Raw genomic sequence first — 17,441 nt, forward strand, 5'->3', positions numbered from 1 at the left:
ACAATATGTTCCATGGTACTGCCTCCCTTACTTCCTCTATTATAACATCCATCACTATGTTAAAGATAAATGGGCTCAGAGCCGACCCCTGGTGTAATCCTACTCTCACCTCAAAACCCTCTGTCTCCCCAACACTGCTCCTCACTCTGGTAAATACATTCCGGTACATCTCTTGTATCAATCGCACGTACTTCTCTGGTGTCATCTTCTCCCTCAGACTCCTCCATACCTCTTGTCTCGGGACTCGGTCATAAGCCTTTTCAAGGTCAAGGAATACCATATGTAGGTCCCTTTGGCTTTCCCCAAATTTCTCCATTAGTTGCCTCAGGCAAAATATACCATCTGTTGTTCCCCTTCCCTTCATAAATCCCATCTGCTCTTTACCTATTTGTACTTCTCTCAGTCTAGCATCTATCATCCTTTCCAGTATCTTCAGAGTGTGGGACATCAATCTAATGCCCCTATAATTACCACACTCTTGGACATTGCCTTTCCCTTTAAAAATTGGGATCAATATACTCCCACGCCACTTATTTGGTATCTTTTCCTGTTCAAGGATCTTTATCATAAGATTGCACAGTATATCCACTCCTTTATCTCCTAATGCTTTCCATGCCTCCACAGGAATCATGTCTGGTCCGGTTGCCTTCCCATTCTTCATCTTCTTCAGTGCATTTAGTACCTCTTGCCTAGAAAACCTCATTACCATGCCAATGTTCACTTGCCCATCCTCTCTTATTAGTCTATTATTTTCTTCATTTAACAAATGTTCGAAATATTCTTTCCATCTCTTCACAATGTCTCCCTCCTTTCTAAATACTACACCATCTTGACCTTTTATTTGTTTGATATGTGTAATATCTTTGGTGCTCTTATTTCTAGCCTTTGATAGTTTGATCATCTTCTTTAATCCTTTCTTTGTCCCCAGCTCATTATACACATCATCATACGACTTTGCTTTAGCTTGGGCTACCACCTTTTTCACCGCTTTGTTTTTCTCTCTGAACCTATCTCTGTCTCCCCCTGACTGTGACTCTTCCCATCTTTTCTTTGCCTCCTTCTTATCTTTTACTACTTTCTCAATGTTTTCATCCCACCACCAACTCTCCTTTTCTTCCCATATGATACCAGATGTCTCTCCTAGCAACTCCTTTCCATGGCTTCTTGTTACTGCTGCATTTCGTCCCCACCATTCTTGAACATCTTCAATCCCTATATCAATACCCCCCAAAACCCTCCTCTTAAACTCTCTTCTTATCCCCTACCTTCTCTAATTTTTACCATTTAATTTTCCTTATCCCTTTAGCTTTGGTTTTTCTTTCCCTTTTTAACTTCAAATCCATACATAGCAGTCTGTGTTGGGGGGCTACATGGTCATCTGGAATAACTGCACATTCTTGACCTCCACCAGCTTTATCCTTTTATACAGGAAGTAGTCTATCTGGGAGCATCTTCCCTCACTCCTATATGTTATTAGGTGTTCCCTTTTCTTCTTAAAGAATGTGTTTACTATTGCCATGTCGAATGACACAGCAAAGTCCACTACACTCTCACCTTCTGGTTTTCTCTCCCCAATTCCGTGGCCACCATGCACCCGACCAATCGCCTCATTTTCACTTCCGACATGGCCATTCAAATCTGCCCCGACTATCACCCTCTCATATTCTTCCAGTTCTTGCATTATTCCATCCATGTCTCTCCAGAAATTTCCCTTTTCTTCTTATGTGCAACCAACTTGTGGTGCATATGCACTTATAATATTCAGAATCTCTCCTCCATAACATATCTTCAATCTGATGATACGGTCATTCTTTCTATGCACTTCTATCACTGTATTCTTCAGTTCACTAGACAGTACTATGCCAACTCCATTTTTACCTTGTTCATTTGCTCCACTATAGTATAGCTTATACCTATCACCCAACTCTAGCTTTATTTCCTTTCCATCGCGTTTCTTGCACACACATAACATCCACTTTCTTTTCTCTCATCAAGTCGGCCAATTCTCTCCCTCTCCCAGTCATGGACCCAATATTAAGCTGACATACTCTAAATCCAATGTGAGCTCGCTTCTTTAGCTGCACCCGCTCTTGATGCAGTAGCCCTCGCCTTATCACAGAGTTAGGGCGATGTCTCTGTGCGTTGTTTATGGAGTACGCCCTAGCATTACCTCTTTCCATATTTCGGCTCATTCCATTTTTAGGTTTTGGCACAGATTTTTACAGCCGGATGCCCTTCCTGACACCAACCCTCCCTATTTATCCGGGCTTGGGACCGGCACCCATAAGGACTTGTTTGCCCCCCAGGTGGCTAGGTTGGAGAGATAAATCATCTTTTACTGAAGCATATTCCAGAAGTGACATATTATGTTCCTTTGACCATCCCAGCTTCAAACAATTTTTTAACTGAGACAATACAGCATCCTTATTGGTGAAATGTTTAACTGCCTGAAAAGAGATGTCATCAAAATCAAGTAATTCAACCAATTTAACATACTCAGCTGGTGTACCCGAATGAAAATCATCATCAAGTGGCAATGTGCTTAAGGCATCAGCAATTACATTTTCCTTCCCAGGTTTGTGAACTAATTCATAATCATACTGAGATAACAACAAAGCCCATCTTTGTATTCTAGAATTAGCATTACGTGGAATCTGTTTCCCTCTTCCAAAAAGTCCCAGTAATGGTTTATGATCAGTTCTAGCAACAAAATTCCTGCCAAGCAAAAAATATCTAAAACGTTTCACAGCAAAAATAAGAGCTAATCCTTCTTTATCTAACTGAGAGTAGTTCCTTTCTGCTTGAGATAGTTTTTTTACTTGCAAAATAAATTGTTTTTTTCTTGGTCACCAACCTTTTGTAACAAAACACACCCCACACCTACAGGAGATGCATCCACTTCAATGATCAAAGGACTATCCCTACCAAAACTAGTCAGCACTTTGGACTCTGAAAAATCTCTTTTAATGCCTTGAAATGCCTTCTGCTGTACTGAGGTCCATCTAAATTTTACATTTTTCTTCAACAAATCATACAAGGGAGCTAGCTTAGAAGAAAAATTCTTTACAACCTTGCAATAGTAAGTAAATATACCTAAAAAAGATTGAACTTCTTCAACAGAAGTAGGACATGGGCAATCTAAAATAGCTTTCAGTCCCTTTGAAGATGGCTTGACTCCTTCACCTGAGATGTGGTATCCTAAATATTCAATAGATTCAGCCTCCAAAACAGTCTTAGTCTTATTTATCTGTACATTATGTGCTTGCAAAAGTTCCAAAACCTTTCTTAATCGGTGATCAAGCTCCTTTTTGGTAGCACCACTTACAATAATATCATCTAAATAAGCAACTACACCCTCCACATTTGCCAACAGTTGAGAAATAAACCTTTGGAAAATACCAGGAGATGAGGACAAGCCAAAAGGTAAGCGCTTATATTTAAACAATCCTTTATGGGTATTATTTACTAAATACTCTTGACTTTTCTCATTAACAGGTATTTGAAGATAAGCATTCTTTAAATCAATTTTAGAAAAAAAACTTTCCCTTACCAACAACAGATAACAATTCCTCGATCTTTGGTAAAGGGTACCTGTCACAATGAATTTGTTTATTCAAAACTTTAAAATCTCCACAAATCCTCATTTCAACCTTATTTTCTTTCAAAACAGGTACAATAGGAACTGCCCATTCACTATGTGATATGGGTTCCATCATTTCATCCGCTACTAGCTTATCTAAGGCATCTTCAATCATTTTCTTGTAATAAAAAGGAACTGCGTGCTTTCATAAACTTTGGGGTAACATTACCTTTTAAATGAATCTTAGCCAAAATACCAGTAATAGGTTTACTGAATCTACCAAGTAATTATCTAGCAGCTTTTGTGCTCACATTAGCAACCTTTATTACTCTAGTACCTTCATCTATTCCAGCCAGATAAATACCCACTTGCTGCATTAAATCTTTACCACACAAATTTGTATTACAAGAATCAACAACATAAAATACCTGAGAAACCTTTGTGCCATTATAAAGTACAAGAGCTAACACTTTGCCTAAGACATCAATTTTCATAATATCATAAGCTCTTAGCTTTTTATTGCATGGTTCCATATTTAGTTTTAACCTATGTACCCACTCTTTGGTTATAGTGGACACGGCAGTGCCACTGTCAATCTCAAATGGAACTAAATTTGATTAATACTGAAATAAAATTCATCAGAATTAAGAGCAAAACCTTTCCTTTAACCATTAACAAACTATCATCACTGTTGTCTTCATAATCATCAATAGTTTTTACAGCCTTCTTACCTTCAGCCCTACTATTGGAAGCCTTATACCTAGGTTTAACACTACTAGGCCTATGAAGAGACAAATCTTTGTTTGCCTCTTTACACACCCTTTTTAGATGACCTTTCCTTTTACAAATGTTACATGTCAGATCTTTAAACCAACAGTCTATACTCTCATGAGAAAAACCACAATGCTTACAAGATGACTTTTCTTTTCTCACTGAACTAACCTGTGGCTGTGATTCGTTCCTCTCACCCACAAAAGCTTTTTCCATGTTCAAAATTCTTTCTAAAACTGTACTAGAGGTCATAGCTTGGAGATCAATATTCAAAGCAACTAAATTGGGAAAATATACTTCATTGTCCACTGCCATAAACAACTGATCTCTGACTCTTGAATCGAAATGATTACCAAAATTGCAATCTTTTGCTAAAGCCTTGAGGCCAGCATACAAACTATTCACTCTCATCCCTCCTTTTTTTCTTTGTTGAAAAGCTATAAGGCTACGATGATAAGAAGATTTCACAATGCAATGTGATTTCAATACAGCTAAAAGGTCATCGTAAGTCTTTGTATGGGGTAAATCAGCACACAAATTACCCAGTACACTAAAAAACATCAGTTTAAATTGCAATTGACACTAGCAAAACATTTTTCTTTTTGTTATCTTCCTCAATTCCAAGATACTAAAATTAGCTTCTAATAAACTAAGCCAAAGATCCAGGGTTATCTGAGAAGAATTAAACCAATCAATCTTAATCGGAGTAGTCTCGCCATCGTGAACATAAGTGCAAGATTAAGCAAAACTGTAGGTAGCAGCCTATGTGCCAAGTAAGGTAGGGTAAAAACACAATAAATCGAAGCATCAACTAGTACAGCTTGGGGAATTGAAAATCCTCACCCCTAGCATAGGCGAACACTGCCTAACCTCCGAACCATCGCCGTCAATCAACTGGCCTTACGGAAGTGTCCGCAGTCCTGGTAGGCTACGCTGAACTACTCAATTCTGGAAAATCTTTACATCCACATGAAGTTCTTGTAGACCCTATGATCCTCTGCATGGATTCTTGTCGCCATTTGTTAGGACGAGCATAATTAAATACAGGGCCGGATAACAGGTTTATTGTGAATTTCGTTACAACATCTTGCTGCCAAGGACCAGCAATCCCTGGCGCATCCCAACACAACAAAGGAACCGAGAACTCAAAAACAAAAGACGTTCATAGCCGGGAATAGAATCAGAATTAACAAAGGATTACCTTTTTTTTATCTTAAAACTCTACAACATTTATTATGGGGTCATTGCTAATTATATTCATGGTTGTTTCAGCCTTTCAGGTAATAATCTACTGAAGTTTAAGTTGAATAAAGCTTGGATAGCAACAGACAAGCCTTTTAATATCACAACAGTGACCATTCGCCGCCGCCGCCGCCTCCCAAAAGTACCTTCATTTTTACATGACATGACAAAATAATGGTGTTGTTGGAGCAGGTAAGGAACTCTTAACTAACAAGCATCACACCAGACAAACCATAAATATAGAGCCTATGATACAAAAACCCGCGATTATAACATCGAAAATCGAAATTTCCTTATAGAAAAAATAAGTTCAGTCTGAAGATTGCCATTTAAACGCTATAAAAAAAATCACGAATAATGAGCAGACCACACTTCACATTATACACAATAAAAAGGGGGACATGACTAACAAATTCTGCAATTTTCCCGGTGCTCCTACACAGACCAAACTAATATGATACTAAACCTTTATTAAAGATGGTATTCTTCAGTTCTGTTTGAATTCGATAATGTATTTTAATTTTGTGTGGGGTTGTTGTGGCATTATAGTCTTGTTTACAAGAAAAACTAGGAGCGTGCAAAAAGCCTGGCGGTTGCTTGGGCTGCTTGAGCCCCTGCCCTTTTTCTACTTCATAGCTAAGTGCCATTTTTGTCAGAAATAATTTAATTGGGTCATATATACATAGGCCGATTTATAATGGACAAATATTTGTCAAAAACAAGGAGAACGATGTCCGTCTTGTCCTCTCAATTCTGTAAGAGATGCTTAAAATTTAGGCAACATATCTTTTAACAACAGCAACTGTGGAGCTCTCCATTTCCAAGCTCAAGCTGGTTAAGCATAGGTTGCGTAGCCTGCCTGGAGAAGAGAGACTCCGATCTAATGCTGCTAAGCATTCAGAAAGACATCACAGTTGATAAGGAAGGGGTCATAAATATTTTCGAACATACGACTAACAGGAGAATGCTAGGCACTATGATCTTTGAGGTTTATTATTAGGCTGTAGCATCCATATTCTTTACCTAAGCTATATCAATTTAAGTTTTGATGATTACGAAAATAATTAATTTTGTTTTTCAGTAAGGTTGAGTTTTGTTATTAATAATATCTTGAAAATCATATAATGGAAATAGGCCACGTTAAAGGAATATCGTATATTACTATATAAATGTAGCATATGAAACATGGCAGATTTCATTTTCAAAAACTAAAGGCACGTTTACACGGGGATAGTTTACAGGCGTCAGCAAACTATCCCCGTGCAAAGGCAAAGTTAGTAAACTGTCCTGGAGAGTTTACTGTCCAGTATAGTGGCATGTAGAATTGAAATCCCGGCTACTTTACTGGCCAGTGGCCACTATCCGGACACTTGAGCTACTGGCGCCACTAACTATTCCCGTGCAAAAGCAAACTTTCCCAGTTGTCACTTGCCTTCAGAAGGATCATCATGTCAGAGAAGTGGAATACCGAGGTTATAATGAAGTTTTTGGATAAATACGAGGAATTTGAATGTTTGTGGAACATTAGACGTAACGATTACATGAATCGCAATAAGCGGGATGAAGCTCTTCAAGAAATGAGATGCTCTGATTGAATTAGAAGTAAACATTCCCAACCTTGATTTTTTAAGAAAGAAAAATCAAAACTCTGAAGTGCGTTTTAGGCGAGAGTTAATAAAAGTGGAAAAATCTAAGAAAAGTGGAGCAGGAGTAGAGGATATTTATCATCCTCGACTGTCTTGGTTTAAGAGAGCCGATTCATTCTTACGGGATGTAAAAATAAGCCGAGCCTCACCAACAATTTGGTAAGTTTTTTTTTTGTGAGTTTAAAAATCATACTCTATAAAATACACATATGAAGCAACAAATAGCTTGGAGTGAAATTATCAGTGTTCTGATCAGTCATTTAATAGTAGACTGGAACTCTGAAGAAATATGAGAGTGATGCAAGGCTGTCCTCAGATGCCAAGAACCGTAATATTATTTCAAATTTTAATCTGGCTGGTATTACATTCCTCATATGTTTCCTATATTCTGAAGGATCTTCGTTTGCTAATTCACGAACTAAAGTACTACAGCCTCCTAATATATCCCTTCTTTGAATCACTTTTCTCGCCCACTTTTTCGGCTTCTTCCTTTTCTTTTTGGCGAGGAACTATACTTCCTTAGCGAGAATGACATAAGCGGCATCAATTGCTTCATTTGTGTCAGAAGACATCTTGCTCGCTACTGGCGGCAACTTGTGCCCAAAACGCTGTCCTCGTGCAAATGCTTACTATCCTGGAAAGTTTACTTGCCGCTAGTTACTGGCGCCAGTGAACTATCCCCGTGTAAACCAGCCTTAAGAGAGTGCTCTTCTTTCCAGTTGACTGACTTGAGCCTCTGCCATAGTGATAGTTTGTGCACAGTCCTTGAAAAGCCGTGTCGCAGTTTTGTTCCCGATCTTCGTGTCAGGCATGATCTTTTCAAGGCAAATAGGCATTTTGTGGAAAAAAAAAAGATGTTGAAGTTACTGAAGATCTTTTGGGGTAACAGCGAGTTTCGGTACTCTGTAGAAACCTGAAACGGATCTGCCAGGGTGGGCAGTTGTAGAGTCTAGAGAATACTTTACCAACAGGTCGTTGAAAATACCCCTCGTGCTTGACAAGGATGTCGGAATCGAGTGACTGTATTATGGTCTTCAGAGTCTGTTAACGGGAGTTCGATTGATGTTAGCTTCCTAACTTTGTTTTTGTGATTTCTTGTCGAATGGCCCCAAAGTTTGGTGGTAGGCCAAGTTTAACTGGACTTAGGTAGTTACGATGACGGCGGTCTGCAGTTGCTGGAAGAACTGAGGTAAGTTGTTATATTATATTCAATACCTAGGTAGTAGGGCTACCTACTACTAGCTACCTAGTAGGTAGTATAGGCTACTAGTAGTAGCTAGTATTTATCTACTATTTAGGCTGGGTATCATTGAACCGAAATCATAAGTGCTTAGATAAAGCATTTTAATGGAGAGTGTGATGTAATGGCATGATTTAAGAAATTGAAATTGTTTAGGGTAAAAAACCGCATGGTACAGGGGTGGACCATGTACGATCAACGTGAACAACCCCAAAAAAAGTACATTAGGTATAACGCTTCCTGACATCGGAGATGGGCATCAGTAGCTACTTGTTGTTGGTGAGAAACGGAGCTAAAGACCTCTATTCTCCTCTCGAAGTAAGTATTTTCTCCAAAGTTAGAAATTAAGGCCAAATTTTAAGATTTAAACAGAGGGTAGTGAAAAGGGTGTCCACGGCAGTGGAAATCTCACCAAAACACTTTCAACATTTTTACTTACAACTCGAAATATTTAGAAGATTGACGCCATCTCGATGTTTATGGAGTCGCTTGTGTCAATAAACTTCCCATTTCCTGTGATAAATCCGCACACCACTTGTACCCACAGATACTGGGGCACTTTCATCACAACAATTGGAACACGGTCCCTAACCGGCTTGTTTGTTAGTAAAATGTTATTGTTATAATACAATTAAGTTTGTTCATACTTACCTGGCAGATATATATATAGCTGTATTTTTTTCTGAAGTCCGACAGAATTTAAAAATTCGCGGCACACGCAGTGGGCGGGCGGGGGGGGGCAGGTGGTAGTACCCATTCCCGCCGCTGGGAGGCGGATATCAGGAAACTATTCCATTTCTATTCATATTTATCCAGTGCCACTGTCTCCTGAGGGGAGGTGGGTGGGCACTTTAATTATATATATCTGCCAGGTAAGTATGAACAAACTTAATTGTATTATAACAATAACATTTTGTTCATGAAACTTACCTGACAGATATATATAGCTGAATCCCCACCTTCGGATGGTGGGAGAGACAGAATAGGATTTTTGGGAAACTAAATTAAGTAGATGATATACATCTGGTTCCTGACCTATTAGCATAGCCGACTTCGTGATTACTGTCACCAAAAGTCTGCTCTGCGGTTACTGAGAGTGCCAGCGAGGTAGAGACTTGTAATGCTGGTGCGCTCTAGATGATCTGTCAACGGGGGCGTGACCACAATGTGACTAGACCATATGACCATACTTCTGAGGGCACCGAAGCTAAAACCACCACCTGACCTAACCTATCAAAGTTAGTTCCATAACTTCTAGGCTAAAGAAAAGGAACGCGCCTCAAGCGACCAACCCTTCAAAGTTAAAAGCACACCTATCCTTTTCTATAGGATAGGATTCGTGTTGCTTCCTGCACCCAATTATATATCTACGGATATGTATGGTCCTAGCGACTTACGGATCTGAAATGGTCGTCTTCACATCCCGTCGGGAATGTGAAGCGAACACAGAGTTGCTTCGCTAAAGCGTGGACTCAGGATGTTACTGAGTGCATGCTCTGTTGAAATGCTCCGAGGCCGCGCCCTCACCTCTTGAGCATTCATATTAAGAAAAAATCTCAAATCTTTATGCAAACATAATGAATGAGACCTCTTAAAAGAACTCCTTGGCTATAATGCCAGGGTGTTCTTGGACCTGAACCAGTCTGGTCTTTTTACGGAACACCGCAGATTGTCGAGAGTGTGAAGCGAACCCAGAGTGCTTCGCTAAAGCGTGGCACTCAGGATGTTACTGAGTGTCATGCTCTGTTGAAATGCTTCCGAGGCCGCGCCCTCACCTCTTGAGCATTGATATTAAGAAAAAAATCTCAAATCTTTATGCAAACATAATGAATGAGACCTCTTAAAAGAACTCCTTGGCTATAATGCCAGGGTGTTCTTGGACATGAACCAGTCTGGTCTTTTTACGGAACACCGCAGATTGTCCGTGACCTTGACTTTCTATAGTTTTATCAAGATAAAACTTGAGAGACCCTACAGGGCACAGGACTCTCTAATGCCCTTGCCCAATAATTTGTGCCATACCCTTGGTCTCCAAGCCTTCGGGTCAAGGGTTAGACAGGTTTTGGCGTTCTTATCACGAACGGAAGGCTTAGAGGACAGACCGCATTATGTCTTTAAAGCCAAAACCTCTGATGATGGCTAAAACCTCAACTAACCCTCCTTGCCGGGGGCTTAGAGCGGTTAGAATATTAGCCTTTCTGGTCACGTGTATTAAGTTCGCAGAAAGGATAGGTCGAAATGCTTTTGTGGCATCAGAAACTCAGAACTACGTCTAAGTTCCATGCCGGAACCTTTGATCCAGAGAATTTCAAGATCTCCACAGACCTCAAAGATCGTGAAGCTTTGTTGTTTTGACAGAACCGAATCTCTGAGGCCTAGAGGCCGTCAACAACATATTTGCATATTCTACAATAGTTAGGACTTCTATCCTTATCTCATACTTCATACGGAAAGATAGAACCATAACGAAAATTCACAGAGGTCGAGGAGGAGGAAAACAGTCATTTCCCTTCACTATCTCCAGAAACGGCCCCCTCCGATTGAAACTGAAAATAGGCAGCACTGCTTCTTGCCTTGGCCAAGAGACTGCCATTAATCTTGAAGATCTTATTGCTTCTCGATAGTCTGAACGCCTTCAGACTCAGAGAGGAGAGATATTAGATACTTCACTAAGTGACGATGTTAGATTACACCGATTCTCTCGGGAAGGGTCTTTGGACAATTCTCTGAATTACCTGACCTCTGTGAATCCACCTCTTAGAGGCCAACATGTGGCGACTAAAGCTAATCCTCTAGGATCATGAATAAGGGAACACTTAAGAGGAAGCTCCTTCGTCTTCAATATTACGAAAAAACTTAACGAAAGGACGCCCTCAGTCTCTCCTCACTTTCGACATACTTCTAAGTGAGGATTACTCAGACGTCAGTAGTTGTTGCCTTCGATCGAGAAGACCCCCACGGACGTGCACTAGTTTAACGAACCTCTTGAGGATCGTTACGTTCCGTGCCCAAGCCCATAACCAATTCTCTCTTCTCGAGCTATGAGAGAGCTGAGAAATTATCCGAGATGATTTGGGCCACTCGATCCAAACTCAACCTTCGAGGAACTGGAGAGCGACCAATTGGCTTCCAATTCTTTCAGACAATGTGCCAGAACAATCTGTTCTCTGTTCGGATGTCTGGCACCCTCTCGCTATCACCCGAGGTGATCCTCAAACCGTTGAGAGAAAATTAGAATTACAAAGATCTTTGATGTTATTCCAATTTCTTCGTGAGGAAAATTTGTAGAGGTCTGAATTGCTGTTATTCAGGGAAAACAAACAAGCTTCTCCAGCGAGGAAATGGTCCCCAGCCAAACTCATCCATTCCCTCACTCAGCCTGCTTCCTTCCCTAAATAAGGCTGCGCTTTGCCTAAGCAGGAGAGCATTATTATAGTGCTATGCTGCGGTAGATTCGTACAGAATGTTACCGTGCGGTAAACCCGCACCTAACAAGTATAAGAAATATCTTGTTGAAATATTCTAAGTAAACGGCAGGTATGATCATTCAAGATTACTAGAAATTTCCTCAACCCGAGGCTAAAATCCATGATTGTAGGGCAGAGAGACGGTTTATTCAGCCATTCCCGCAAGGGAGAGAGACGTAACCAACCGCGCATGACACCGAGCTAGCCGGTACTGCGTAGATCACAGTAACATCAGCCTTGATGATCGTCTCGCACTATGTGCCTGAGTTGCCAGCTACTCCTTTTACGAAGGGATAGGTATGATGAAATTATCGAGCAAAAGGAAAACTCTCAAGCAGGCATATTTAAACGAAACAAAATTCGCTAAATACAGAAGCTGAGTGGTGTTGCAGTTCAATTAGAATACTTCTCGTCTAAGTCGCAATCCGTAGAATAACTAGGATATGCGCCCCTACCCTCGGACAATTCAACTGCTTAGTAGAATCATGTCGCGAGGTTAATATACGTAGTATATTATAGTATCTGAACAACGATCTCCATCCCTTAAATTCTTTCCTTCAAGAAAACAAAATAAGGATGGAGATCGAACCACGATTCGATCTCTATCAAAAAGAGTGAAGGAGAAGTCTTCTCGAAGGAAAGCTTCAATGGTGAACAGAATACTATCTGCCTGAGGGGTTGCCAGCTACTCCCTTTACGAAGGAATAGGTATGATATTATCGAGCAAAAGGAAACTCTCAAGCAGGCCTACTTAAAACGAAACAGAATTCGCTAAATACAGAAGCTGAGTGGTGTTGTCGTAACAATACCTGAAAAGTTGTTCTTACTCCGAAAACTCTTGGAAGGTTGAAGGGAGTGTCAAATAAAATACATTAGAACAACAGTTCTTTCGGCTTCTATCCGCAGAGGTAAATACGATATGCGTATATGACTTGACCCATGCGTTAGCAAAATGACGCAAAGATAAACTACGTAAGTATTGTAGTAATTTGAACATCGAATTCTCTACTACATCTTTCCTCGACGAGGAAGAGAGAAAGAAAGGAAAAACGACTGTCCACGTTCTAATGAACGAGACTTTTAAAAGAACTCCTTGACTCTTTGCCAAGACTTTTCCAAGAAAAGGGAGTAATATTCAGAATAGAGATCATCAAGAGAGAACCGAGGATCGAAACAGACCGTGCAATGTTCTTATTGATTATTGGACAAAAGACTTCCTGGATAGTCTACAAGTCTTTCTCTTAACCCCGGATGAGCCTCTGAAAATGAATGAGAGCTCTTCCGAAATTTGTTAAAGAATTTATCCGCTTAAACGATAAAAACGTAAAATCTATGTCAATGAGAATACCCCCATTTGATGAGGGGTCCCCCACTTAAATGACAATGGGGAAAAAAACGTCCTGACTTGGACAAAACTATTAGCACTTTGCTAATAGGGGAAAACCCTTTAACATGACCGAAAAGTCACCCAGGAATCCGAGTATATAATCTTCCCGATTGTTCTCAAAGAAATCGATGAATTTTTTTTTGAGGAAAGAGGATTTTTTCTTCGAAGAAAAAATTCGGGTATGTCTGTCCGCTAACTCCGAATCCTTTAAAAATTTCTGTAAAGAAATGTCCTCAACAGCAAATAAGACGCCTTCAACCAGTCTTTTCTCTCGCAAAGCGTCCTGGCGAATGTCCACAAAAGCGTCCTGCTGAGCGTCCTCAAAAGCGTGCTGGAAAGCGTCCTGCTGAGCGTCCTCAAAAGCGTCCTGCCGAGCGTCCTCAAAAGCGTCCTGCTTAGCGTCCTGCTGAGCGTCCTCAAAAAACGTCCTCCGCTTAGCTACGAGAGTGTCTGAGCAGAGAACACCAAGTCTTCTGAACGACGTTCAGAGAGGAACTCGTTGAGCGCCTTGATGCATGCAAGGCCCGCCAAGAGGCGTCCTGGCGAGCGACCTTGCCAACATCTCAATGTTATGACGAACCGCGTTTTTGCGTATGACATTGAATATTTTTAAGGGACGTCCTCATGCGGAGTCTCCATGGAGAGCCGCACGCTGCTCCTGAAGAGTGTGAACACTAAAGGAAGACGTATGGCTTTCGTCTTTCGCAATGTGCTTGCCGAGCGTCCTGGAGAATGTCTCTACTTATAGGACGTCGAGCACCTCCAAAAGCTTCCTCACGTCTAAATTGCCCTTCTTATGCCGACCAGAGACATAAGTTGTTTGTTTACTGTGCAAAGCAGCTTGCCGGCCATCAAACTTATCAGCTTGCTTTTTCGAAGTAAAGCGAAACGTTACATAACGTATACGGAGCGCCATGAGGAGAGGAGACGAATACTGAGTTGCTCCTCCAAAAGGTGGAATCAAGAATGTCCTTGATTACCAAATTCTTTTGGAATGCTAGCGAGGTTGAAACAGCTCTAACTTCATGAGCGTTCACTCGCAGGAGGCTCAAATCACTCTTCTGGCAAGATGAATGAACCTCCTTAATAATGTATAAGTGATATATACATGAGCGTTCATATACATGAGCGTTCACTCGCAGGAGGCTCAAATCACTCTTCTGGCAAGATGAATGAGCCTCCTTAATAATGTATGATGTATACATGAGCGGTCACTCGCAGGAGGCTCAAATCACTCTTCTGGCAAGATGAATGAGCCTCCTTAATAATGTATAAATGATGTATACATGAGCGTTCACGCGCAGGAGGCTCAAATCACTCTTCTGCAAGATGAATGAGGCTCCTTAAATGTCCCTTAGGAAAAAGAGCCAGTGCATTCTTGTAAAAGGGAAAATGTGGTCTCTTTTACTCTTTCATCCTCTCGTGACGAGAGAGAGGACGTGAAGCGTCCTCTCTCTAAAGCTTCTTTAGGGGGCGCGAGTCCTTCCGAGAACTCCAAACCCCTGTGGGGTGGGGAGGACGCCCTCGGAGGACGAGAAGCAATCCTTCAAGATTCGTGCACGTGGCACGATCTTTAGCAGCCTGGGAAGCGTCAACAGGTTTCTGCCGAAGGGACGCCAGATCGGTGGGGGGGAGCCCCTGTAAACCTCATGCGGCTTTCGGACATGCCCTCTCCCTGAGTCATGGAGTCCGACAGAGGTCCAGGCCTAGAGGCATTATGGGGCCGATCTGACGCCCCTCCACAAGGGGCACTAAGGGCACTTACACTTCACTGCACGATTGGAGAGCGAGCCACTTTAGTCTAAAGATTAACTTGATGTAATCCTCTAGCAGACACTTCTTCTAGGCCCGTAAGCCATACCACAGGGTTAGGCAAAATAAAATCTACAGGAGGTTAGAAGGTTCATTATTTCTAACTTCTGTTTACTGTGGAGGAAAACTCCTGATTCTAACACGCTCTAAAATCGGTAAATGAATCCTCTTCTTCCGTAATCAGTCACACATTACACTAATTACCTTGTGCAAAGAAAACATGTAAACGTCATATATTACTAAGCGAGGTGTCTACCGAAAGTTCCGGTAGCCTCACCTTACCATGCAGACAACAAAGTCTGAAACTAGGCTAACTAGCTTCAGACAAAAATCAAATGCAATGAAAAAAAATTTACGATAGCGTATGCCTAGCCACAAAATCCAAGTTAATAATCGAAAGAATAATTAGGATACTTAAGTGGGGCTAATGAAAGTTTTTCAAATCCTAGGCAGGAGGTCTGTAAACAGTTGTTTACGACCGGCGACAGAAAAAAATAGAATAGAAAATGGGAATATTCCTGATATCCGCCTCCCCAGCGGCGGGAATGGGTACTACCACCTGGCCGCCCACTGCGTGTGCCGCGAATTTTTAAATTCTGTCGGACTTCAGAAAAAAATACAGCATATATATAATCTGTCAGGTAAGTTTCATGAACAAACAACTGTTTGTTTTTCCGATTACGTAATACAAAAACCCTCGGTCCTTTAACAATAGGGAAGTAGCTAGCGGCAGCTGGCAACGGTCGTAAGCTTCGAAACAAGGGGACAAGGGGAGAACGGTAGTAATGCTTGTCCGACAGGCGCGACTGGGAGGTAAACAAATCACTTTTGCTTTCGGCCGCGGGTGTGAAGGACGTGTTCGTCATCGCTCTGCCCGCTTCATCGTCGTATGCTTTGTTTTTATTGTGTTTTCTACTAATGGTTTGTTTGACTTGAAAATGAAACTGTAAGTACACTGTTTTCATTTCATTACTTAATTATGAACCAACATGGAGTTATCGCCGTAGATGCGGCGATTTCCTCTCTTTTCATGAATTGAACCCTTGAATTAAGTCTCGGTGCCGAGGGCGGGCGCGCTCGCGCCCGAGTCATGTATTTGGGAGCGAAAGTTGTGTAATTGAAAAATGTAAGTACTCTTTTCATTATATTTTGCCCTGTGCGTTCGTTACCGAGAGTGTGATTGCGCTCGGCACGAGCCTTTTAATTTGTATAATAGAATGCAATGAAAAAAGTGGATTCGCAATTGCAATATTCTTTTCATTTCATTTATTTATTTGCATGATTTAATTGGACAATCGTTACCGGGAATTGATCCTTACGATTTTTTTATGTGAAAGAAAACGCAAGTGCAGTATTCGTTTCATTTTAATTTATATTTATGATAGCATCATATATGGTCAAGTTTCGTTCTTACCCGGGAATTGATCCTTCCCGATTTAATGTGAAAGAAATCGTGCAGTAGTTCGTTTCAATGTAATATATTTTAGAGTAGCATAATTTATTGAAGTTTCGTACCCGGGAATTGACATTTTCCCCTTTAAGTCTATGAGTGAATCGCAAGGGCAGTATTCTGTTTCATTTTCATATTACTTTTCACTGCTGTGCGGGGGTAGGGGAAGCGAAGGTCTGCAGGAAGTCGTCGGAAAGCTCTCCGCGACTCCCTTGGTATCCGATTCTTCGTCTCCTTCCTGCCCCCCCCCCCCCGCTCAGCTTCTTCGTTGTATTTTGTATTTGGGGTCTTCCTTGCGTTCGGGGTGGGGCATGTCTTCCCCCCGTGCGTGAGGGAACCCTCTTACTAATCTATCTATGTTACCGCAGGTGCTACATCCGTGGGAGACGACCTTGGACAGGTATGGACCAACCGCGGAGGTGGCAGGGCGTGCCTAGCATCCACGGGCTGCTGCAGCGTCTAGCGAGGTCTGGGGCGGTCTCCACTACTACCACGGCCGCTTATGCTGCTCCCCCCCACCCCCCTCCTGGTCTACCACTCCCCATGCTGTGTCGATGACGCCGTCTGCCGCTACTAGGGCCGCAGCCGTACGAGGTGGGGTTGCCGCCGCCGCTGTTTTCTTCGTGTTGCCTGCCCCAGACTTCCGCTGTTCCAGCAGCTCGCCCCTGGGACCGGCCGCCAGGACCCAGGTTCCGCTGGCTGCCGATGATTCTACGAGGCGAATCGCTGGGCCTGCCGTACCTGCCGCTGATGTGATTCCCGCTGTTGGCTTGGCTGTCCCTTCTGGGTCTACCGCTGCCGCTGTTCCTGCCGCTCCTGAGCTGGTGCTGTTCCTGTCGCTCCTGA

This window comes from Macrobrachium nipponense, chromosome 13, assembly GCF_015104395.2.
Source record: "Macrobrachium nipponense isolate FS-2020 chromosome 13, ASM1510439v2, whole genome shotgun sequence".
Taxonomy (NCBI): domain Eukaryota; kingdom Metazoa; phylum Arthropoda; class Malacostraca; order Decapoda; family Palaemonidae; genus Macrobrachium; species Macrobrachium nipponense.